We start from the raw sequence: 23,887 nt of genomic DNA, 5'->3' as shown, positions 1-23,887 counted from the left end.
CCCAGCACGTGGGAGGCAGAGGCAGGCGGATCTTTGTGAGTTCAAGGCCAGCCTGGTCTACATAGTGAGTTCCAGGACAGCTGGGTCTACAAGAAGACCCTGTCTCAAGAAGAGACCAAAATTTTTTTTTCCCCCATACTCTTTGCTTGAGTTGTCCAGTTCTTCAACTTTATCCTCCAGTGTTGATATTCTGTTTTCCATTTCATTCATTCTAGAGGTGAGACTTTCCCCTGTTGTTTCAAGATGGCTTACTGAGTTTTCCACATCCTTCTTCATTTCTGCCTGAGTTTTCTTCAGTGTTTCTCTTTTGTGAATTCATTCAGAAGTTTATCCCTATCTTCTTTTAGCCCTTTGTTTGTTTGTGTGTTCTTTAAATTCATTAAATTCCTTGATCATGTTTATGATTGTTCTTTTAAATTCAGTGTCCTGGGTTTAAGGAGGTTCTCCTTGCTCCTTGTAGAACTCTTCTACAGGATTGGTGGAGTTTGGTGGGGACATAATTTTTTGGTGTTCCATTTTATTATTCTTTCCTTGTGGTTTTGGTATGTGAATTTCTTTTGTTGTTCATGATTCTGATATGAGAATTAAGTTGAAGTATGCTTCTGTTTGTATTATTGGGGTGCCTAGATCCTTTCTTTATTGGTTATGTAAAGCTGGTTGGTACAGGGTTCAGGCTCTCTCCGGTTTAATTTGGAGGGAACTGATGGCTTCAGATCAACTATTGAGGAGTATCCACAGACACCCAATTCAGGTTCCAGTCAGGTACACTTAGCTTCCTTCACCTTGTTGAGGCAGGTGCTGGGCGCTCTCAGGCAGTTCCCTGTGTTCTCAGGCCCTCTGCCAGAGGGAGGCCTAAGGGAATCCAAAACTCTGCACTCTCTGGCGGGTCTGCTGAGATCAGAGCTGCTAAGCCAATGGAAAATGAAACCCCACCTCTCAGACTGTCTGCTAGGATCTCAGCCTTAGGTACTCAAGCCAGATCTGCCCTGGGGCCTTGGGAGGGGCCTCACAACATCCGAGGGAGGTAGGGGGATGGGTATTCCGCAGTTAGAAGCTCACCACCATGTGGAGGCAGGATGGGGTGGGGGGAGGCTCTCAGGCAGTCCCCTGTGTTCTCAGGCACTCTGCCAGAAGGAGGCCAGAGGGAGGCCAGAACTCAACACTCTCTGGCGGTCTGTTGAGATCAGAGATGGTAGTTGGAATTTTAAAAATGGAAAGATTTTAAGAGCCAGTGGAGGAGGTGCATGACCATATGAAAACAGTCTTAGAGGCTCCTGGGACCTTGCTCATATGAAATGACAGCAATGGTGTCAGCATGCACAAGACCCATGCAAACTCAAGCAGACAAAAACCTAGCATAGAACTTTGGAAATGGGTAGCAGGCCTCAATATTAGCTGAAGAACTTTTGGGCCACTGATTACTACTGGGTGAGGAAGAGCTGATCTTCTTTAAGGGAATGACTCTAGATAGGCTTACTAGACCCAGTAGATAAACTTGCACTGAGGGACATCAGGGGATGCTAACTTGACCCAATAGACCTTAACATAAATTACAGAATGCATGAAATCCAGTGCAGGGGCTATGGAAGTGCCAATAGGGTTGGGGTATAAAGATGATTAAGATGTTATTTATGAAATACACAAAAATTCAATAAAACTTTAAAAAAAATACAAATGACTGGGTGTGGGGACATATGCCTTTAATCCCAGCACTCTGGAGGCAGAGGCAGGCAGATCTTTGTAAGATTGAGACTAGCCTCATTTGCATATCGAGTTCCAGGCCAGCTAGGGCTACAGGAAGACCCTGTCTCAAAACAAACACACAAAACCCAAAAAACAAATGGTCTCATACTCTGAATATTACTGTATTTTTATTTTGCAGCATATTTTGGAGAATATTTCCCAGAAGCCTTTTTTAAAATAACCTTATATTATGGTGATTTACTATTATTTATTGAAACAGTACCTTATTCCTCATATTGATTAAATTGTTACTCTGTGAAAAAAATAGATATGGTAAATCTCTGTCTTTTAAGACAATCATTTAATTCATTTACCATAGTTATCTATTTGGATATGTTTTTAACTTTTATTTGGTAATTTCTGTTGTTGAGTCTCACTATCTCTCCCGCGTAACTTTTCTGCCCATTACTGGGTCAGTAAAGCTTCCTGTATTCCACCTTTTCTTACTTTGCTAGATTGAAGCTATGTATTTTATGTGTTGCCCCTGCACATTGTTCTGTATTTTCTGAATGCTCTTCTCAGTCTAGTTATCAGTGGGTTGTGGAACACTGTTGGATTCTTCTGTAAGGATCTGTAACTTGCCCAAGTCCCATAGTCTATGGAGGTCTACAGAGAAGCTTGCAGACTGCTTCAGTGATAGGCTATGAATTCCTGAATTGACAGTAAGGTCTCCTAGAATTTTAAAGGGTTATTTTGTTCTCACGGGCATCTTGCAGAGGAGGCTCTGCTGTACTGCCTGCCAGATGCTTTTCTCTTTGAAGCTTTTAGAGTCTCTTTTTACCTTGACAAATTACAGTTTGCTGTGGTTAGGAGAGATTCACATCAATTACTCTGTTTAGTATATGAAAGCATGTGTTTGCAGCAAGGGTAAATACCATTCTAGAAGATTCTTCTCTAATATTGCCTCTGTTATTAGAATTATTAACATTTATCCTTTTTATCTTTTACTAGCTTTTCATATGAAATCTTAAGGTGTACTTTTGGATAACTGCTTCAGTCCTGCCTATCAAATACCAAGTTCTTCTCACTGTGTTCAGATCAAGGTTTCTTCTGTCTACTGATTTTTTTAATGTCATTGATTAAATTATTGAGTTATTTATTTTGGTTCTTTTTGTTGTTAAATTTCAGCATCAAAGGCTTGGTGTCCTGAATTGTCTGCCATTTGTCCTGAGTTCTTGTCATCAGTGATACCTGATGCTTTGGAGTACTTCCCTTGGGTGGGAACTCTGTCTTAATATTGGGCAATCTTACCACCTTTCTGAGGTTCCATGGGCAGGAGGTAGAGGTTAGGGACTTTAGCTGCCTGGGTCCTACAGCTGGTCCAAACCCTGCATTGGTGACTGATACTGTGACCTCTTTGGGCAGGGAGAGGGAGAGACTTGGGGGAAGGGGTAGTTAGATTGACTGTAGCAAAGCTGTGACTCCCAGTCAGAACAGAATCTATAAAGCTATCCCTGTGGTGACAGGGCACAGACCAGGGACTCGGGTTCTTTTGGCTGTCATTACTTCTTCATGCCAGGTTTCTTCTCTCTGAACATGGTAACAGCCTAAAAGCTTTTCCTACCCAGGGTGGTGCTCTGGGAGGACCCAGCTCTGGGCTACTCTGTCCCAAGCAGTGGTTCCTCTGAAGCCTCCTCTCCCAGTGGCAGAGGGAGGGTCTTCCTGGACTGTCCTTAGGCTCCATACAGATGTGGTCCACATCCCAGGATGGTCCCTGCATTTCCATTTATACCTGGATTTAGAGATAGCTGTATTTACAGCCCCTAAGCCAAAGTGAACTCCAGGTCCAATCATTCCTGTTCCAGGTGCTGAGGGGCAAATATGTGCCAAGGTGCCACTGGCAGCTCACAGAAAAATTCTAGGAATGGCTTATTGGGGCCACTCACTGCAGAGGCTAGGGAGGAAAGTGGATTATAGCTCTTGGGCTTTGGGTGAGAAACCCTAAAACTTAGTGGTCTTAGAAAAGACACAGGAGAATAATGAGCAGAGACTGGCCCTGCTAGGAGCCTGAAGACCTGGTGGACAGTGGGCATGGAGGGCTAGTGTGCAGAAAGGTGCGTGTAGGGGTGGGAAGCAAGTTTCCACCTGGTCGATGGTACTGCTGGTCATGGTGTTGCATCCCTCTGCTTCTTGATCTCTGGCTGTTTGAAAACAGAATTTGTTAATGAGATCTGAACAGTGGGCTCCACCAGTGCCTCCTCAACCCACCTGCCAGTGATTACCAAAGGGTCCAGGGCTACCATCATCCATATGCTAAGCCATTCACCAAATACAACATTTTGAAGGCCCCCAAGGCATGAGCACATGGGAAACATCAGAACCGTATGTTCTGAAGGGTCCTTTACCACCGAATGGGTTGGCAATCAGGGTGTTCTGAGTGCTGACCCAGACTTCTAGGACAGTTCTGTTCCTTAAATACCTGCTGTGAGCTAAGAACTACTGAGAAAGGCATAAAGGTAAGTTAAATATAGATAATGACATCAGATTGCTGAGAGAGGCCAGGAGGTAGGTAGGACACAGGTAACTAAAGACATGGGAGGGGCTAGGCATGAAGAGAGCTGGGAATCAGGGAACAGGGTTCATGAAGAGGTTCGGTAGGGTAAGGTCCTTTCCTCCAAGAAACCAGAGGCCAGTTAATCATCCTCACACATTCTAGCTGGAAGGAGTTGTCAAGGCAGTCCATTCCCTAATCCCTGTCATATACCCAGAAGGATTTTTGTGTTTGTGGTGCTCCTTACATGTCAGGAACTATTTAACTGTCTACTTCTATTGGATTATCTTGGAGCAAGGTGGCGCCACAACTTGTTATAAATAGCAAGCTGTGTACCCTTTTATGAGTGATCCAAGAGTGATATTTCACCCCTATGCAGTTAAAAACATGAATTTACTCATGTAATCCTCTCCCTTATTCTCCAAGGTCCCACAGCAGGCTCTCGGGAGCCCCTGGTCTTGGTGCCCTCATTCTGGGTGGTCATAGGTAAGGAATGCCAACATTCCCCTCTGGTTTGTTTCTGGAGAGTAATGAAGATGGCCTGCAGATATCTTTTTCTCAGGGTGTCACTTTGTCTCTATGTCGTATGCTGTTGCTGCCTTCAGTCCTGGAGGAACTATGGTGCCATGGAGATGGTATTGGAGCTGTCATGGTAACAGAGTATGAGCGCCTGGCTCTGCACTTTACCTGAGTTCCTTTGTCTCTTCCCACGTCTGTGTAGCTACTGCCATTCTCCAAGTAAGAAGGCTTGTACAGGGTGCCCTGGGTGGATGAGGTTGGGTTAGTGACCCCAGTCTCCTTGATAGCAATAGGATCAGACCAAGAAGTGGCAGATAGAGACCTGAAATTGTGGAAAGAGCAATAGGACCCACATGCCCAAGTGCCTACATCCTACCCACAAGCAACAGATGAGATGTTTAACAAAATTCCTTAGATTTTACTAGAGAACATATGATTGGGATTCTACAAGAGTGAATGGGAATTTTTGGACTAGGATGACTTTATTGCTTATGCAAAACTAAGCACAAAGAGGGGTGTGGGAAATGCCATATTTTTCTGGAAAAACAATATTCTGCCAGTACCTACTAAGCCTCTGCTGAAGTCTAGGTAGCACACAAAATGCTGAAGACTCTATGATGCCACACCCTGGGCACTGAGCACACATAGAACTTAACTTGTGATATCTGCATAGCCTGTCACAGAAACAGGGATGGTGATGACTTCCTGGAGGAAGGGCTTGGAGAACCACTATGGGAACTCAAAGGGGCAATCAACTATCTCCATGTTTGCCATAGGTCAAAATAGTGATAATGTTTCCTAAAGCCCCAAATCTTTTTTTTTTTTTTTTTTGTAAATTTTTTATTGATTTTTTTGTGTATTTCATATGGAACATCTTTTTTTTTTCTATTCATATATATTGTATTAGTCATCATAGGATGCTATAACAGAGTGCCATAGCCTGGGGGACTTATAAAAAATAGAAGTTTATTTCTTACAGTTATGGTGGACGAAAGTTCATAACCAGGGTGCCAGCATGGTCAGGCTCTGGTGAGGGTCCTCATACAGGCTGCAGACTGCTGACTCACACAAACAAGCACTAATTCCCAGTCAGTGGGACTCCATCTTCACGACTCATATTGGAATTTAGGTCTCAACACATGAATTTTGGGTGTACAAAAACATTCACGCCACTGCATAAATTTCAACTTGAAGACAGCTGTGCTTAGAAGGAATCCAATGTAAAACTAGGAGGGAGATAGCCATGTACAAGCTAAAAAGAATGGCCTGGAACATTCTATTGCATCCCTCAGAATGAATCAACCATGAAGACATCTTGCTTTCAAATTTTCAGCCTCTACAAAGAACTGTGGAGTAATAGACTTCTATTGTTTAAGTCTGATGGCTGTGATTCTTTTTTTTCAACAATGGCGTTCAGCTCAGTGATAATGAAAGGTGAAATCATGAAATTTGCAGGTCCACACGGAACATCTTAATCATCTTCATAGCCCTTTCCCCACTGGCACCCTCCCATAACCCCCGCCCCACTGGATTTCATACATTCTGTCATTTGTAGATGTTATCTACATCTACCTGTACAGCAAAAGAACTCTGTAATAATCGCTGTCTGTTGCAAAAGAAGCTTCTTTGATGAGTGGTGAAACCCCTGAATCTTTAGACACCTCATAAACACCTTTAAATACCATGTGACTATTGAAGTATTATTAATTATCTAACTTAATTGATGACATAGAAGGACAAGGACCTAAACAAGGCTGGTAGCTTGCTGATTATCTCAGAGACAGCAAGTTCAGGAAGTGAGAAAACACGTTTAAAGTCGTCTTCTTTGCCTTAAGTTCCAGCAACTGGCTACATCTACCACAGGACAAAAAAGAAAAAGAAGGAAAAAAAGCACTCTGTGAAAAGTTTTGTCCCAAATCCTGACAATCGCAGGAACCCTGGTGGTACCCTGGAGTCAGCAGCCCTCACGTGACTTGAGCAGGTGGTTGCCACAGCCACAGCATGATTTTCTGGCTCCGATTATTTTCCCTGTGTGTTTACTGCAGACAAAACCGGCCCTTGCTTCCTCATGCAAATGAGCCCTTCCACACAAGGCAGCCTGTTGATTTGGCTCAGGAAAGACACCCAGGCTTGGGAGATGTTGGCGGGTGGTAGCTTTCAGGGCTATCACTCTGTCTTGTCCTCCTCCTCATTTCCAACCTTTGGATAATCAAGCGGTAAATGGAAATGAAGACGGTGTTTCTTGGTTGTTGAAGTGGGTATTTATTTGTTCATTATTTTTTGAAGTATTTATTTAAATGTATTTGACAGTGACATCCAAGGGGAAGGATTCTCACATATGTATAACAAGAGGGTTATGAAAATGCTGTACCATGCGAAATCCTTTCCAACTGGTGGCAATGTTGACAAATGAAAGTGTCCACCAGTATGAAGAGAGGAATGCAACAGTTTTCTAAAGAATTGAGAAGTTCCTTTTGTATTACTTGTGTAAATCAAAATTCAGAAATCTAGTTAAGACTAGGAATACAGCCAAAATAAGACACTTAAAATTTTTAATTATATCTTTCATTTAATAGTCCAAAAGCTACTATTGCCATTTGATTTTATCACATGCTCTGAGATAAATATCATCACCACCACCATCACCACCACCACCATCATTATCTCCATCAGCATTATCATCACCATCACCACCATCATCATCATCACCATCATTACCATGATCACTATCACCACTACCATCACTACTGTCTTAGTTTCTTTCCCTATTGCTGTGACAAAAATACTCTAACAAAAGCAACTTAAGGGAGAAAGGATTTAATTTTAGTTCAGGATTTATTTTAGTTCACAGTTCCAGGTTCATCGTGGCAGGGAAGTCAAGGCATCAGGAGCTTAAAGCAGCTGTCACATGACGTCTATAATCAGGAACAGATTGCAATAATGAATGCATGCAGGCTGCTCAGTTCATTATCTCCATTTCATACAGTCCAAGGGATTCCAGTCAGGAAATGATGCCATCTATAATGGGCGAGCCTTCTCACCTCAGTTAACATAATCAAGATAATTCCTCACATCATCACCATCACAATCCTCACCATCCTCACCATCATCATCACCAGCACTACCATCAATATCATCACCATCCTCACCACCACCATCTTCACCATCCTCACCACCATTGTCACCTTAAGACTAGGAATACACATCATCACCAGCACTACCATCAATATCATCACCATCCTCACCATCTTCACCATCCTCACCACCATTGTCACCAACACCACCATCACCATCATCATCACCAACACCATCATCATCATCATCACCACCATTCTTGCCCTTCTCGCAATCCTCCTCCCCTCCTCCTCCCCCTCCTCCTCTCCCTCCTCCCCCCTCCTCCTCCTTTTCTTCCCTCTCCTCTTCCTCCCCCACCTTCTTCCTCCCCTTCCTCTTCCTCTCCCCCAATCTGAATCACCACAATTGCTATGGACATTATCAAAAGACCTCTAGGAAGAACCTGAGGACACAACATCCTCTGACATGAATGATACAAAGAAAACTTCATAGATGTGACTGTTCAGTACAACTGAACACTAATATGGATGAAAAAGTGCATGCAGCTTGTACACTTTTGGGTCATGAATCAAATTACAGAAATGAAATGAGGATAGAGAATGTGGAGTACCTTTAAGAAGCATAAGCTTTTGTTTTTGAAAGGTAAAGGACATAACTTGAAATTCCACAGTACATACACCAGGGCCTCAGCACCTAGGAAAGGAGAAAAGATACATAACCACAGCAGTGCCTATAGAAGGTACCTACAAGGTGAACAGTACAGTAATATCAAGTTAGCCTTTGTAAACACAGTGTCTGAAACTTGTGCCACAAGCATCCTAAGTGACAAGTGAGGACACATATATCATCTAGTTCTTCTCTGAGCACCTGGCACAGGGAAGTATGGGTTAGCAAATAAATATTCTTGGCTGGGGCTCAGTGAGGAGCACCGGGTACAATCAGTGTGGGAAGAATACATGTTCTGTAGAAATGGATCAGAGCCAAGAACGTAGGTATGGAAGGGAAGTGGACTGACCGCAGAGTGAGTACCATAGAGCCAAGGAACAAATGTGCCTAATGGCACATGGACCCTGGGGGAAGTCAAGAGAGCAGAGAGAAACAGTGCCCTGCATGGCAGATGCCCCATAGTTTACAGCCAAATCAGAAGGACAGGAGGTGAGGTGACAAGAAGAAGAGTAAGACATATTGGAACCTGCTGGGCACTGTTTTTTTTTATAAGATCAGCTCTTCATGACTGGGGTCACAAATATGCAAATATGTTCAGCTCTCCTAATGTGAACTGTTTGACTCTGTCCAGACCACTGAGTTCACCAGAGATGACCTGGTGGTATACCTCTCTTCCAGCAGTGCACAACATCTCACAAGTCCATTTTGGGAGACATTGTTTCTTTCCCAGTTAGGCCAACCTCTAACTCACCTGTGACTTAAACACTGAAATAAAAGGTTGATCACTTTAATGCTTTTAATGCTTGTATGGGAATAGGTAAAGAGGCGCATGAGAAATAACAGGTAAACATACTAGCCTCTGAATCATAGCAAAGCCAGAAGGATATGCCCAAAGGATCACAGGGACTTCGGCAGCTGGTTCAAGGTCACAACTGATATGCAGGTGACCTGGCATGTGGCTCCCACACTCCTTCAACTGGCTCCACAGCTAGGTAGTGTCATCATGTGTGTTCTGCATACATCTTAAATCTTTCTGGAATATTCTTTTTGTCTCTAACAGAGTTCCACCCTGAATCCTGCTTGTCTGATTGGTGCTGCCCAATTTCTTTTCTTAGCATTCCCTCGATTCTGTTTGCCACCTCTCATCTCCAACTTCTCTTTTCATTTTAGGTTCATTTCCTATAAAAAGCAAATGTCTGTACTGCTTTTTCCTGATTATAGGATTTTAAAATTGGATGCTTGGTATCATTTACTAATTTTATGAGTTTTGAAAACTTGTACTCGATTATGATATCTCATTTGGTATCTTTCTTTTTTTGTAATCATGTTTCCTCATTTTTGTAGAGTGCTCGCATTTTCTTTTTAAATTTTTCCTTGTGGGTTTTAAAGTCACCTAAGTACATTTCTATTCTTTTAGTTTTGGACCTTTATATTATTAAGCAAATACATACCTTAGTTTCCTGAGGTGATTGATAGCTGACTTCTGCCCCCATGTCATGCAATGCCTGCAGAGGTCAGAAGAGGGCGCCTGATCCCCTGGACCTGGAGTTTTGGATGGTTGTTAGCCACCATGTGGATGTTGGGAACTGAACCCAGGTCCTCTGTGAGAGCAGTCACTGCTCTTAACCGCTGAGCCATCTCTCCAGTCCCTGACTGTGAATGTTTTGGGAATTCTGTCTTTTTGAGATCGGCTTTGCTTCTCCTTATAGGTCTTTTCCTTATTTCAGAGTTTGATGTGCAGATGGGGAGAGAACACTTTTTGTAGGCTAAAAATTGGATGCATTTCTATGGCTTTAAAACATAACTAGTGTGGGTCATAAAAGTTTTTCTAAGGGGGACAGTTCTGTTTTGGAGGCATTGTTAAGAGACCCACTGTGTGCTAATTTGTATAAACTCACATTATGACAGTCAGTTGACTGCAAAATTCCCCTCATGAGAAATGGCCTTTTGGAGGAAAAAAGTGGATCTAGTGGAGTGATTCATAACTACTAAGTACTTGTGAGGAATCCCGCCTGGGGTTCACATTTCTTGACATTTTGCTCCAATTGTGAGATATACATTTTAATTTAGCAATTTTGATGATTCAGTTTCCCTAATGGGTTTAATCAAAAGAAGTAAAAAAACAAGAATGCACAATTGAATGCAACACCATACCAACTTTTTAACAAGCGCCAAGCACAAATATTTGTCTAGTGAGTGAGTAAGACACACCTGGGGAAGTGGACTGAGTCACATGACATGGTTCTGACGCCCTCCACTCACTGTTACTCTGAGCTGGAGATCAGCTTTTAAGTGACAAAACAGGGTGCAGTGGTATATGCCTGTGATCCCAACACCTGGGAGGTAGAGGAAGGAGGATCAGGCATTTCAGGAGTTCAAGGACAGCCTTGGCTATATAGCAAGTCTGAGAGTAACCTGGGCTACAGAAGACTGAGGGGGGGAGACAGAGACAGAGAGAGGGAGAGAGAAAGAGTGAGAGAGGAGGATGGGGAGGAGGAAGAGGAGGAGAGGAAGGGAGAAGAGGAGAGGAGAAGAGAAGAGAGAAGAGAAAAGAAGAGAAAGAAAAAAATTGAAAAAGGACCCTCTGACTGACACATGCACTGTTCTGAGTGTCTATCTGGTTCTGCACTCTGGGCCTATGGTGTAGGACTATAATCATGCTGATGCTCTTTCCCAGGAAACATGTCCTCACTTCAGTAACCTAGAAGAGGTGCCATGTATACTTATTCTCAGACCCCAGATGCACATAGTCATCTCCAGGGTGTGTTTCCTACAAAGACTAAAATCAGGAAACCCAAGACCCTAATAGGAAAGGGCTTAAGGGTCTCCCACTGTGTAATCTTGTTCCCACTGGAGAGAAGAAACTGGACAAAAGGCAGGTCCAAAGAGCCCAGCCTGAGGCTGCCACAAACATTCTGCTGCCAACATCCCTTACACTGTAGCATCAAAGGAAGAAATACCAGGAGTCTGTGTCTGCTAGGTGAAGGCAGAAATACTTTAAACCTAAAAGTGACACCTGTCAGCTGGATGTGCCCAGAAGAGCCCCTATTGGTGGGCTCAGGCTCTTGGGTGTCCGGGGGGGGGCATGGTCATGCTACCCCTGTGCTCTGAGCTCTCACAGCTCTGGCCTGCCCCTGGCATTAGTTTTGAACATGTAGACAGCACACAAGAGTGGTGGCTAGAAAGAGGTGATGACAGCTTACTGATTAGGCTAATAAGAGACAAGCAGGAGGGGCCGAACATTCACAGTGGTAGTCTGAGGAGAGAGCACATAGTCCAAGGACTAGAAAGCAGGAGACAGCCCTGCCGATTCAGGGGTTGCAGAGGGCAGGTCCTATGAATGCCTGGGGAGAGTAGTTGTTGTTCAGAACAGATAGAGCAGCCGGTACAGTGGTTTTGCAGCATTGTGAGGCTCACACAGGGCTCTGGGTTTTGTCCTAAGAGTGACTGTAGGCTGCAGAAGAGGACTCACTAGGGAGGTGGTATGAGTTGGGACAAGATTAGGGGTACCATTTTGTTACCAGAAGAGGACAGAGGGCCTGAGCATCTTCCTCCAGGTCTAGCATTTCTTTTGAATATCACACATGATAGCAGAGATGACCATATGACTCATACCCGATTCCCAGTAGAAGTTTTAGCCATGGAAAAGGCTGGAAACTGCTTCCTGGTGTCTGTTCATAGTCAGAGTTAGATAGCCAGGATGCCTGTGTGCATACGGAAGCTTCCTCACCTACCTTCATTCTCTGAGTGGTTGTCCACTGGTGGCCTCCCATGGACTCCAGTGCTAAGGTTCCCTTTTCCCTTAGCTCCTGGCTGTCTTAGCAAGCAGGGCGGTCTTGGGGCCTGAAGGTAACCTCATGTGGGTCTGACCCACATGGAAAGAGAGCTTTGAATCTGTTTTTCTTTTGTTTGCACCATTTTACATGGTACTTAAAGTGCTTCTGTCTGGACCCCGTATTCCTGTCTCCATCAATCCCATCCTCAGCTTGTTCCTGTCCCCTTGGGCTGTGAAATCTCACCTATGCTCATCTGAATGGTTGTTGTGTGCTATCACTTGGCTGTCTGGATTTGGTCTGGTTCTGCCTCTAGCTCAGGAGGGACTGGAGGAGAACAGGGACTCTCCCAAACACGGAGAGTCAGTCAGGGTGAAATTATTGCACGTTTATTCCCTATTGGGGCAAACCCTTTCTGTTCTTTTATTTTTAAGCTCTGTAATTAAGTCTTTGTAGCTCTTTGATCAGTAGTAATGGCTGTTTACAACAAATGAGGCATGGCTGGGCAGAGTGGCTGAATGGGCGGTCCCCACCACACACCAGTGCGGACTGTAGCTCAGGAACAAGACAGACACTTAGGGGAACCATCCTGTCTTCATTTCCCTACAGCCTCCCCTCAAACCCTCCATTGACCTCAGGTTCTTGGGCAGGTGAAAAGTGAGCTAGGTAGACTATGACCTATGATCTCCTTGTTGGAGATGGTGTCACACAGCCTAGTCCAAAGGCCAGGGAAAGGAGGGGAGACAGAGTCTGAGGGACATCCACTGCCCTGACCCTGGGTACCTTTAAAAGGACTTAAAAGCCATTATTCATATTTAGGGTACAGGGAAGAAGGGGAGGAGGGAGGAAGGAGAAATTCTGAGAGCAGTCCTTCTGCCTGACCTGGATACCTTAAAAGGGACTTAAAAGCCATCATTCATACCTAGGTATGAGTGTTTTGCTGCTTGAGGCTGTGGATGGGCTATGCTTTGGGACACCCCCAGAGTTTTCAGGCTGTTGATGCAAATTGGCTGTTGATGCAAATTGGCCCAAGGATGTTGAGTTAAGGTCCTGAGAGCCTGGGACCTCATTGGTCCTTTACCCTCTGCTGACCTCCTCCTCTGTCCCTGAAGGTTTCTGTTGCTGTCCTCCTGGCTTATATCCCTCACTATTCCAGGATCCTTGCGGGTCCAGTGACTAGTTCTGGCTTTTGGCTCCAGTGGGGCTGGGGGCCTTGGGAAATGGGGCATCTTCAGCAGGGATCATGTTGGGATAGCAATGTTTTGGAACCTAAAAGTTGTCCCATAAACCTTCTGGTCCCTCCAAGAAGGTTCTTTCTGCATTTAGAAGCTGAGTCAGATGTAGTGGCACATACTTGTACTCCCAAAATTCTGCAGGCTGAGGCAGGAGGATCACGAATTGTAGGCTAGTTTGGACTACATAAACACAATATCTCCACAACCAAGTAAACAAAGAAAAGCAGAGAAACAGCAGTACCAGCAGAAGAATTCTAAGAAACATACATGGAGCAGGTGGGTGGCCTTTGATTGTTCTGCCTCTAGTTTTAACATTGGCCTCAGGAAACACTAGTTAAGGCCCCTGTCTAACAGATGAATTTATTCATTGATTCCTCAGCATGAAGCTTAGTGAGAGGGAGCTGCCCTCAGGCCCAGTGGGTGCTCCCCTCAGCACACAGAACAGTGCTTGTAGAGGCCAGTGATCCACTGACCATAGAAGAGGCAGTGGCAAAGGCTTTTTCTCTGTTTATTTCCCTGTAGTTCTGCTCACTGCTAGGTTCCTTAGCCTTGTGGAAGCAGCCCCAGTTTCCATTGGCCTGAAGGTCACCTTTCTACTGGGGCCAATTTGCTTCAGCAGCTGGTAGGCCGTGTGGACACCCCTGATCACGGCCCCTCCACAGCCTCAGGCAGCAGTACATACATTCCCTAGGTAAGAATAATGTCTTTAAGTCCCTAAAAGTTTCCCAGACCAGGCAGAAGGACAGATAGCTCTTAGGTTTCCTCCCTCTCCCTCCATTCTCCTCATAGCTCCTCCTGTCTGCCCACCTAGGATGGTAGCTTCAGTTCTGGTGGTTTTCTCTGCTGTGAGATACTATCGGCCTCTTTCCTGAAATGGACAGGATGACTGAGGGGGTGTGCTGAGGAGAGCCTCCACGTCTGGTGTCTTGTTTAGGCCAGGCCATGCTGTCCTGATCAGCTCTGCCCCAGCGCTGAGCCTGGGTATTCCCACATAGTTCCTGCATGTACCAGCAGGTTTTCTTTAAGAATAAGCTGTCTGGACCTCTGCTTCCACCATAATAAACGAGCTGTCCGCTGAAAAAAAAAAAGAATAAGCCATCTGGCCTAGCCCACAGTGACCCAGCTCTTAAAGGTGTCTTTTAATTTCTAGCCCCACGTTATATTATGTTCATGAGCTCTGGGCCCAGCACAGAAAGAGCAGAGTGCAACATCTCCAATCAATGAGAAAAGCAAGTCGCAGGGTGGGGGATGGTAGCTGACTGGGTGCCTTTGGAGAGGCCTGATCAGTATGCCTCCCCCTCCTTTCCCCTCCTTGGTAATGTCTGTTCTCAGGAGAAACAGAACTTCACATAGAAATAATCTTTTCTGGCATTTCACTGTACACAGCACAGAAGGCTTCCGGTACCCTGTTCTCTGCCACAGGCATCCCCATGGGACCGCTTCCCTGCCCCTTGCTGCCATCAAGTCTGGAGGCTGCTGCCCACCCCTCTGTTTTGCTGCTTGACCATTAGCTCTCTCCCTGGGCTGTGACTTTTTCTAGGTTCCTTCTTAGAAGTTCCACCCTATTCCTTCCCTTGAATATCTTCAGTACCATCATCTGTCAGTGCCTTCAACTCTGAACATCCACATCTATGCTATGGCTCATGGTTTGCCTTCTACATTTTCATAACTGGGTCACAAGAGCTAAAATTGTCCAACTCAAACTCCTTACCACCACCTCTCAAAATGCGCTTTCTTGAAATCTTCCCCAGGTACAACTGTCCATAATTACTTCCGGTTAGTCAAGGATATCCATTCTAAAATATTCAAGAGCGTGGAGCTGTCTGGGTTTTTCTGAGGGATCTTCCCACATGATCTGAGATGGACATCAATCATTGCCCTTCAATTCACAGCCAAAGTGAGAAACAATCACAAAAACTAATTTGAGATGAACTATCAAGTGTGTCATAGGTTACATGGCTCTAGTGGACAGACAAATGGGACTTCAGGGAGTCATCAAGGATAGATGAGGGCTGTGATCCCCATGAGCCCATCACCAGCTGTTGGCTCCCATGGGAGGGGTCCCTGAAGACTCATGCATGCTGCTCAGTCTCTGCTACTTCCTGCAGGCCTGGGACCCAGGGAGTACAATCCCTTTTAAGGGGTCCAGCCTAGGTCCTAAGGACAAGAAGCTCTGCTCTGTTTTAATGAAGGGTCTGGGCTTTTATAGGTGCTGCTGTCTCCTGTAGTCACTCGCTGTCAGCCAAGGTCAACTTTACCGTGTTCTTCGACATCACAGTTGATGGTGAGCCTTTGGGCCACATCTCCTTAGAGATGTTTGCAGACAAAGTTCTGAAGACAGCAGAAAACTTTCATGCTCTGACAACTGGCAAGAAGGATTTAGTTACAAGGGTTCCTCCTTTCACAGAACTATTCCAGGATTCATGTGCCAGGGTGGTGACTTCACATGCCATAATGTCACTGGTAGCAAGTCTATATATGATGAGAAGTTCGAGGATGAGAACTTCATCCTGAAGCACACAGGTCCTGGTATCTTGTCCATGGCAAATGTTAGATCAAACACAAACGGTTCCTACTTTTTCATCTGCACTGCCAAGACTGAGTGGTTGGATGGTAAGCACATGGTCTTTGGGAAGGTAAAGAAGACATGAGCATTGTGGAAGCCATGGAACCAGTTGGGTTCAGGAATGGCAAGACCAGCAAGAAGATCACCATTGCTGGCTGTGGACAGCTCTAATACTTTTGACTTAGGTGCATCTTAACCACCAGACCATTCCTTCTGTAGCCCAGGAGAGCACCTTCCGCCCCACCTGCTTGCAGTATCCCGTAATCTTTGTGCTCTTGTTGCAGCTCTTTGGGATCCATATTCTCCTTATTTCCATCCAAGTCTAGCTGGATTGCAGAGTTAAGTTTATGATTATGAATAAAAACTAAATAGGAAAAAAATGAAGAGTCTGGAATCTAGATGTGAGGTAGGAATCCTCCAGGAATGTACTGTAAGATTGCTGGGTGGGACAAAGACCCAGCATTAGTTAGTGGACAATATCTTCTAGGTCCTTATATGAGCATCCAGATCCCAAAATCTCAGGGAAATGGGGTCATTGCAGGCTGATTATTCCAGTTACGGTCTCTGGAGTGACCCTAATCCAGTATGGCTGGCATCCGTACAGAAGGAAAAAATTGGGACAGACACATGGGAAGAAGACATGACGAGGTAGAGGGGTTGCAAGTCGTGGAGAACAGCCCAGGAGAACCTGCTGTGTGCTGAGACAGACAGAGCCTAGCACTGGGACACACTGGATCTCAAATTCCAGACCAGAAATGTAGGTGGGGAGTAAACATCTTTATCTTGTAGGCCGCCTGGTCTGTGGCGTTTTATAGCACCGCAGTGAACCATTATAGCATCTCACAGAAGCCAAGCTGACAGCTGCCTACTTAACAAGGTTTTCAATATCTAACTATTATCTTTCAAAGCTTCAACAACTTTCTGGGTGTAAAAGTTTTATGACTACATACACAACATGTCTGCAGCCGTCTGTCTAGTCTCTTTGCAGATGGACACCTACTACTATTCTGGCACAGGCCTCTCCTGTGTTCATCTGTTCAGAGATTGGGGTCATTGCAGGTTAATAACTGCAGATAAGGTCATTGAGGTAGCCCTAGTCCAGTATGGCTGGCATCCTTACTGGAAGGGGGACAGTGGGACAGACACATGGGAAGCTAATGTTTTCACCTCCACCAGCTGAGGGGAATGAGCTAAGGGAGCCCAGTCAGAACAGTTTGGGTGTCAGAGGCTGCCCAAAGCTGGTGGCTGAAGTCAGCTGCTGGCTGAGTCTAGCAGGCAGCAGATTGGTTGATAGGCTGCCTTTCCTGCAGTCTCTACAGGCTCAAGATTTTCTTTTCCAGGTGGAATAGACACTGAGAAGCTGTGATGGAAGGTGGATAGGTGAGTAGGAATGTGTCACACCAAGGATTCTAAATATGTGCCAAATTATAACATTGGATTCCCCCGTCTCTAGGGCATTATTTCTATAGATTGATCTTGGTGGTCTAAACCAGGATGGGCCAACATAGTGAAATGAAGCATTACAATATTTGTTGCGACCTCTCCAAAAATGTCCTGTGGGCACTTGAGCTCATCTCAACCCTTCCTGGTGAATATCTTCCACCCCTCCAGCCATAGCCCTACTGGTGACAATTTCTCCATGGTTTACATAAAGCAGTTTGGTGGTGTAGATTGTAGTGCAGCAGTGAATCATCTGAACTTGCAAAGGTCTCTTTAAATATTCATAGTAACCATGACCTCCTCTGGCTCCTCAATCCAGAAATGTACACAAGCCAGGGGAGGGGCTCTGAGCTGAGCCCTGGCCTAGTTCCCAAGAACCAAAGCTCTTCTTTCTGCCTTGATTAGCCCTTCTGAGTCCCTATTTCTTATCTCTGGATAGTGAAGGAAAGAGAATGTATCCATGCAAGGAACAGGGTGACTATTGTGGGAGGGTTAGACCCAACCAGTGAGATAGCCAGCATCTCTGTGTCATCAGGGGGAAGAAGGAATGGTTTGTATTGCTTTGGGAGTCTCTTAGAACCCTCTGTCCAACAACTCGAAGGGAGGTTTTCCTTGCCTGCCTGGCACTGGGGATTCTTGGGGGAGCATTGTCATCCTTATAGGGTAATCCCATTTAAACAATATATAAAATATAGAATATTGTCTCCATACACATATTATATGTATTTTAAGTAAACTTATGTTTCCCTATGGCTTTTTCAAGTATTGTTAGTGGTATCTCTCCTTCCTCCTTCATCCCTTTCCCCCCTGTAGCCCTAGCTGTCCTGGATTCATGATGGAGACCAGGCTGGCCCCTACCACCTCCCTACCTCGTTTTTCCGCTTCCCCTTTCACAGCATCTATGTCCTACTATCTCCCTCTCTGGAGCTTCTTCTCCTCCCCTCTGCCATATAATCCCGTTCTATTTTTCTAGCTTCTGTGGTTGCTCCAGGCTATATACTCAAATCTAAAGATTTGGAGCCAGGATCCACAAATGAGAGCAGTTGCAATGTTTGTCTTTCTGGATCTGGGTTACTTCACTATATAGCCAAGCATGACCATGGACTTCTGATTCTCCTGCCTCTACCTTTGGAGTGCTGGAGTTACAGGTGTGGGCCACCACACCAGTTTATGTGGTGCTGCGCTCTGAACTTAGGGCTTCCTGCATGCTAGACACTCTACATACTGAGCCCCAGCCCCAGCCCCAGCCCCATAACTTGTAGTTGTAAATGTCATCAGTCTGTGATCACTCACTCCTTCTCACAGTGCTTCTGAAGATCGCCTGGACTTGCAATAACCTTAAACTAGTCAAAAGAAGTCTCAAAGTTTAGAATATTGAGAGTAAAGAAGGAAAATATAAAACATCTCTGCTATTTTCACCAAACTCTTCTCTTTGGTTGCTAATTTTTCCTCCCTGTTTCTCCCACCTAAAGTTTCTAGTGCCCACCATGTACCAGCTGCAGTTTTAAATCTCCAGAGTAAAGGATTGCGTTTTCTACCCCTCACACTTGGGTGCTTGCTCAAAGGTGCTTTCTTTTGAAACTGTATTTCTCCCTTCTTCCTGCTAACTGGAGAATTTTACAAATGACAAACATCCAACTCTGCAGCTGTAATGGGGGCTCCCAAACATCCTGGCTGGCATAGGACAGTCAGATCAGAGCCATGTAGTACAAGGCTGCCCACTGGGTCCCAACCCTCTAGGTGAGAGGAACACACACCCCAGAGATTCCTATGTCCCTCTGGCCCTCTGACTCATACAGCCTTTCTGGAAATGTTAAGAGCCACATGCCTGGGTTACCAGTCCCTTTCTTGTAACAGAAAAGAACAAGAGTGTAGTTTTGGAGGCTGGGCATTTGCCTGTGTTGGAAACACTACGTGTGAAACACAGAAGTCCAGTTAGGTGTTTTGGCGTGTTCTCTGGAGATGCCTGTGACTACCATGTTAGAAGCTTTGTTCACTGACCTGAGGAGACCAGAGTGAGGCTCTGGGAAGAATCCTTGGATGTTTTGAGGCCTCCAGATTAAGGCTGCAGCTTGTCAAGATCCTCCTCTCAATGGGAAATAAGTCTAAGGCTGGAAGCCCTTTCCCACTGGTGGGAGTAGAGAGTGTGGCTCCTAAGATATGGCCAGTGACTGAAGCACCAGCTTGCCTTCCCTACACTCCAGATTTCCCCTGACCACTATCTCCCGGCACCTGCTGTCCCAGTCCCAGCCACAAAGGCAGGACCCAGAGGGACAGGTGGGGCTGAGGGCAGTAGGCATTGGGACTGGGAATAGGACTTACAAATCAAACTGACTTTAAGAGTAAATAGTGGAGTGAGCTGATAGAGAACAGTGACAGACACCAAATTCAGCTTTCAGCTAGGACCAGATAGTATGCAGGAAGTCCTACAGACATAGAAGTTTGTGGCAGAAGAGGTATAGACACACTGCCACTTTGCAATGTGCTAGCCACAGCCTGTTAGGTCATGTGGGTCACATGATGGTGTGGGAAGGTTACCAGCCAGACTGTGTCCTGAATCCATGTCTAAGGCTCCAGCGCTCTGGGTCTAAAGGCTCAGTGGGGCTTACCTCTGCCCCAATGCAGGGGCCCTCCAGGTCTCTAAGGCCCAAAGCTCTTTCCCAGCAGTTGTGTCCTTGGAGCCCAGGACTAAGCTGGACCACCCTCATCTATTGTTGCTGACCTTTGCTTTGCCACCTGAGACCTCTCTGTTTAATTCATTCTGAATTGTTGGAGAAGCAACTTCCCCTATGTTGTCATGAGAATCAACCTGGCATCTACTGTTGCTGAATCTAGAGCCTGTCCTGAGAGATGTATGAGACGCTTTCTACTCACAGCTAGGGGAGTGATTTGCAGCCATTTTGATGTACAGTGTCCTGACTTAGTTGCTTTCAAAGGTGCTCAAACACCCAGCCTTACATTTCATATCTCCACTCAGAAAAATGAAGCCAGCATGCTATACTGTGTAGGGAGCAGTCATACTCTAGGCTTCTCCAAGGATGTGAGACCTCTCAGAGAGAAGTCCTTCCTTCCCTCAGGCCTTGATGGTCTGAGATTATGTTCTTGTTATAATCTGACAGCCTGGGAGGGAACTGGTCAGGTGCCAGGGTTCTCATGCTTGGGGTTTGATAGGAGCTCTTCATGGCCATGAGTGCATTCTGTGACAGCACTTCTGCCTCTGCCCATTTGACAGCTGGAAGTGAGGATGGGAGGCTACTCCTCGTTGGTGACACATCAGGAACTGACTTGGAGTTTACAGCAAGTGGGATTAGTAAGCACTGAGGCATAAACACAGGATGTGGACGAATTTCCCATTCTCTGGCTAGTCCTTACACAGAGCAGCTGGAACTCAGCCAGAGTGTCCAGCAGGAGGAGTGCGGGATGCTGTGTGTGCACACATGCATATGTGAAGGAGGATGCTTGTGTCCACCATGGATGTGCATGATTAAGTGTGCATGCATTATCTGTGTACATGCACACATGAGTGTGTGCGCTGTGCACAAGTCTGTGTCCCTCTGCAGGTATGCATGTGTGCATGCATTTGGAGGTGTGCATCTCTGCACATGCAACTGTGTATATACATGTGTGTATTTGCAAAGTCCTGAGCAGGGCTTGGGTCTGGATAGAGATATTGGTCCCAGTCCATGGAGGACCCGACCATCTTCCTGGGGCTGCTGGTGGGGGCACATAGTGAGAGGAGAAGTTGAGGCAGTGGACTGGAACTTCAGACCCTGCTTAATATGTATAAAGTACTTAATGTGGGGTCTGGAATATAAGCTCCTTAGAATCTAAAACCATCACCACCATATCATTATCAATTGATGTCATTTGCTGGAGCTTAGGGTGTCAGTGCTGACAGAACATCTCCCCCTTAGAGCTGATTATCCAGCTGCTTTGCATCACAACCTGGTCTCCAAGACGGTGCCTCCACTCAATAGCCACCTAGGCAAAGGGAACAAAATCCACTCCCAAGTGTTCTGATGCTTCCTCAGCAGCTCCTAGCTTTTGGTGAAGGTCCGAACAAAGAACTGGAACGCAGGCCCACATGTGTTACTGCCTTCACTGTAGGGTCTTGGATAGGAGCTGCTGGCTGCCAAACATGTGAAGAGGAATAAATACCAGTCAGCACCACAGGTTTCAACAAAGGATCCAAATCTTCTTCTGAGTCGCCCTTCAGCTTACATCTTTGGGCCATGTGGGTTTTTCTCTGGGTGCGCTAGTCTGCACCGCGATGGCTTTACATCCTCCTCATGTAGAGTGGAGGGTACCGGCACAACTAGCACTTAATCTCTCACGTGCTGTCGCAAGCTCTCTGCACACAGAAGACAATCAGAAACTCTTTTACAGTTGATCTGCTTTTCTTGCTAGGTTGGCACACCCATCTTTAGTCACAGAACAAGTATTCTCAGAAGCTGATGAGGTCCAGTTCAGGGTAGGGTTAGGAGTGAACTTTGTCCTCCTCAGAACTACTGTGACTTGAGTGGGCCCTCTTCATTTCAACTTGGCTGTAGTTTTTTCTACCTTAGAGACTGTGAAGAGCATGGTAGCTGGGGGTGGGGGACAGTCTTCATAACCGCTGTGCTGGGTTTCTCCTGGGGAAACCCAAGATTCAAGTGTCTGGGGTGGGAATTTGTAAAAGCCTTTGGACCGCTCCACTCTGCTCAGTACGGCTCTGGTTTGTGAGTGCTTGTGTCCGTACTCCTGCCTCTGCCTCCCTACACTGGTGTGCTCTGGGTTCCCTGACCCTTCACATTCTCAGCCTCTGTTCAAATCCTGGATTGATGCTGACTAGACCAGGGTGACTGACTCAGCTTGTCTCATAATCAGTTAATCTGTGCAGGAATAAGCAGAGCCAGGGTCAGGCCCTGGATCACAGGCTTGCTAGCTGCTGAAGTTCTATGGGAGGCTAATGAGGACCCATGTCCAGGGACAGCAAGACCAGCAAGCTCCCTGCTCACTCCTGGATGGCTCAGGAACCAAGCCTCACCTACAGAAGTAACATCAGGCGAGGGCGGGCTTGCTCTCATTGCAAGATGGACTTTGAAGTCCAGACACAGGAGAAGGTCACTGATGCCTGCCTGGCTGCTTGCCTAGGACCATGCATCTCATCCACCTGTCTCCTGTCACTGGACAGGCCACTAAAAGCTTGATTCTGTGGCAAGAGGAAAACCTACTGAAATACAAAGACCATTTCTGGAGGAGTGATAAACTGTTTCTTGACAATCATGCCAGGAAGTGTCTTCCCAGCTCGGAGGGACAGAAATGGGGCCCAGGGGAAGATAGGGCTTAGCTCCAGTCCTCATCCACACAGCCAGCTCCTGGAGGCTGACAGAACACTCCACATCCCCAAAGGAGACAAAGACCTGTCACTCAGGGCAGTTCTGCTGTCTAGAAGCCAGATGATATAGGCATAAGTTGTTCTGACCAGATATTTTGTTTCCCACAAAGGCTAAATCTCTGAATTTCTCAGTCCTCATTTGAGAAGGTAGATAGAGTAGTTTCAGAGAGTCAGCAGGAAGCAGAAAGGGGAGGGGTGCCTAGGAAGGTGCCTGTTTCCCACCAGGCAAAGAGTAGAGCCTCTAAGGCTTCTTCATGATGACATTTATCTAGGGGAAAATGATTACATCTCACAGGAAAGATGTTCCACCGAGTGCTTCTGAGATAAGGAAGTACCCAGGTGGTTTTATCTTCAACTTTACCCTTATTTGTACATAGTAATACATGAGGCATAATGCTCCATATAATTAAAAAATATTTTCCATTTTGAAAATCTAATAAAATGAATGTAAAAAAATGAGTAATTCTTCTAAAATACTTTGGAAAACTGAAGGTATCTGGCTTATCTTTTACTTTGAGGAGATCTTGAAAAATGGTAGCAGCCCTTTCTGTGACCAAGTTCATAATTAGGTTGTCTATATGTCTGGACACAGTGAACTGAGAGACACCTCAGCATTTATCAAGGAGGTAGAACTGATAACAGAAAGTCTCTATCATCCAGTTCTTGGGGCGCCTGGTTCTGTTCCAAGCTGCCCTTGGCTTCCGTGCAGTAGTCCTGCACAATAACTGAGGTGCAAACCTTCTCTGAGGGTCCCTGTAAGGGCCTTCTTCTCAGGTGATGCCGGTGACTGACCCTAAGTCCACTTTGTTTAGAAAGGGTCTAAGAATAAGGGAGTACCACTGATAAGAAATCTGGCTTAGATTTAATATTTTTCATCTGAAAATGTAGTATTATGAGAACTCTGATGCCACTTTGATCCCATCACTATGATGGATGATGTTCCTCCTTTCACCTTGGTGGCTCCACGGAAATTCCCCATGTCAATTCCAAACCTGTGTGCTA

At 45.6% G+C, this 23,887-nt stretch overlaps 1 pseudogene; it reads left to right on the top strand.

The window, feature by feature from the left end:
* The first annotated feature begins 4,291 nt into the window (after nt 1–4,291).
* On the top strand, nt 4,292–16,239 carry LOC108491330 (annotated as a pseudogene).
* Nucleotides 16,240–23,887: the final 7,648 nt, after the last annotated feature.

The sequence above is a fragment of the Nannospalax galili genome, unplaced genomic scaffold (genome assembly GCF_000622305.1).
Source record: "Nannospalax galili isolate Female #2095 unplaced genomic scaffold, S.galili_v1.0 scaffold60, whole genome shotgun sequence".
Taxonomy (NCBI): domain Eukaryota; kingdom Metazoa; phylum Chordata; class Mammalia; order Rodentia; family Spalacidae; genus Nannospalax; species Nannospalax galili.
This window is presented reverse-complemented; position numbering and strand designations above follow the sequence as displayed.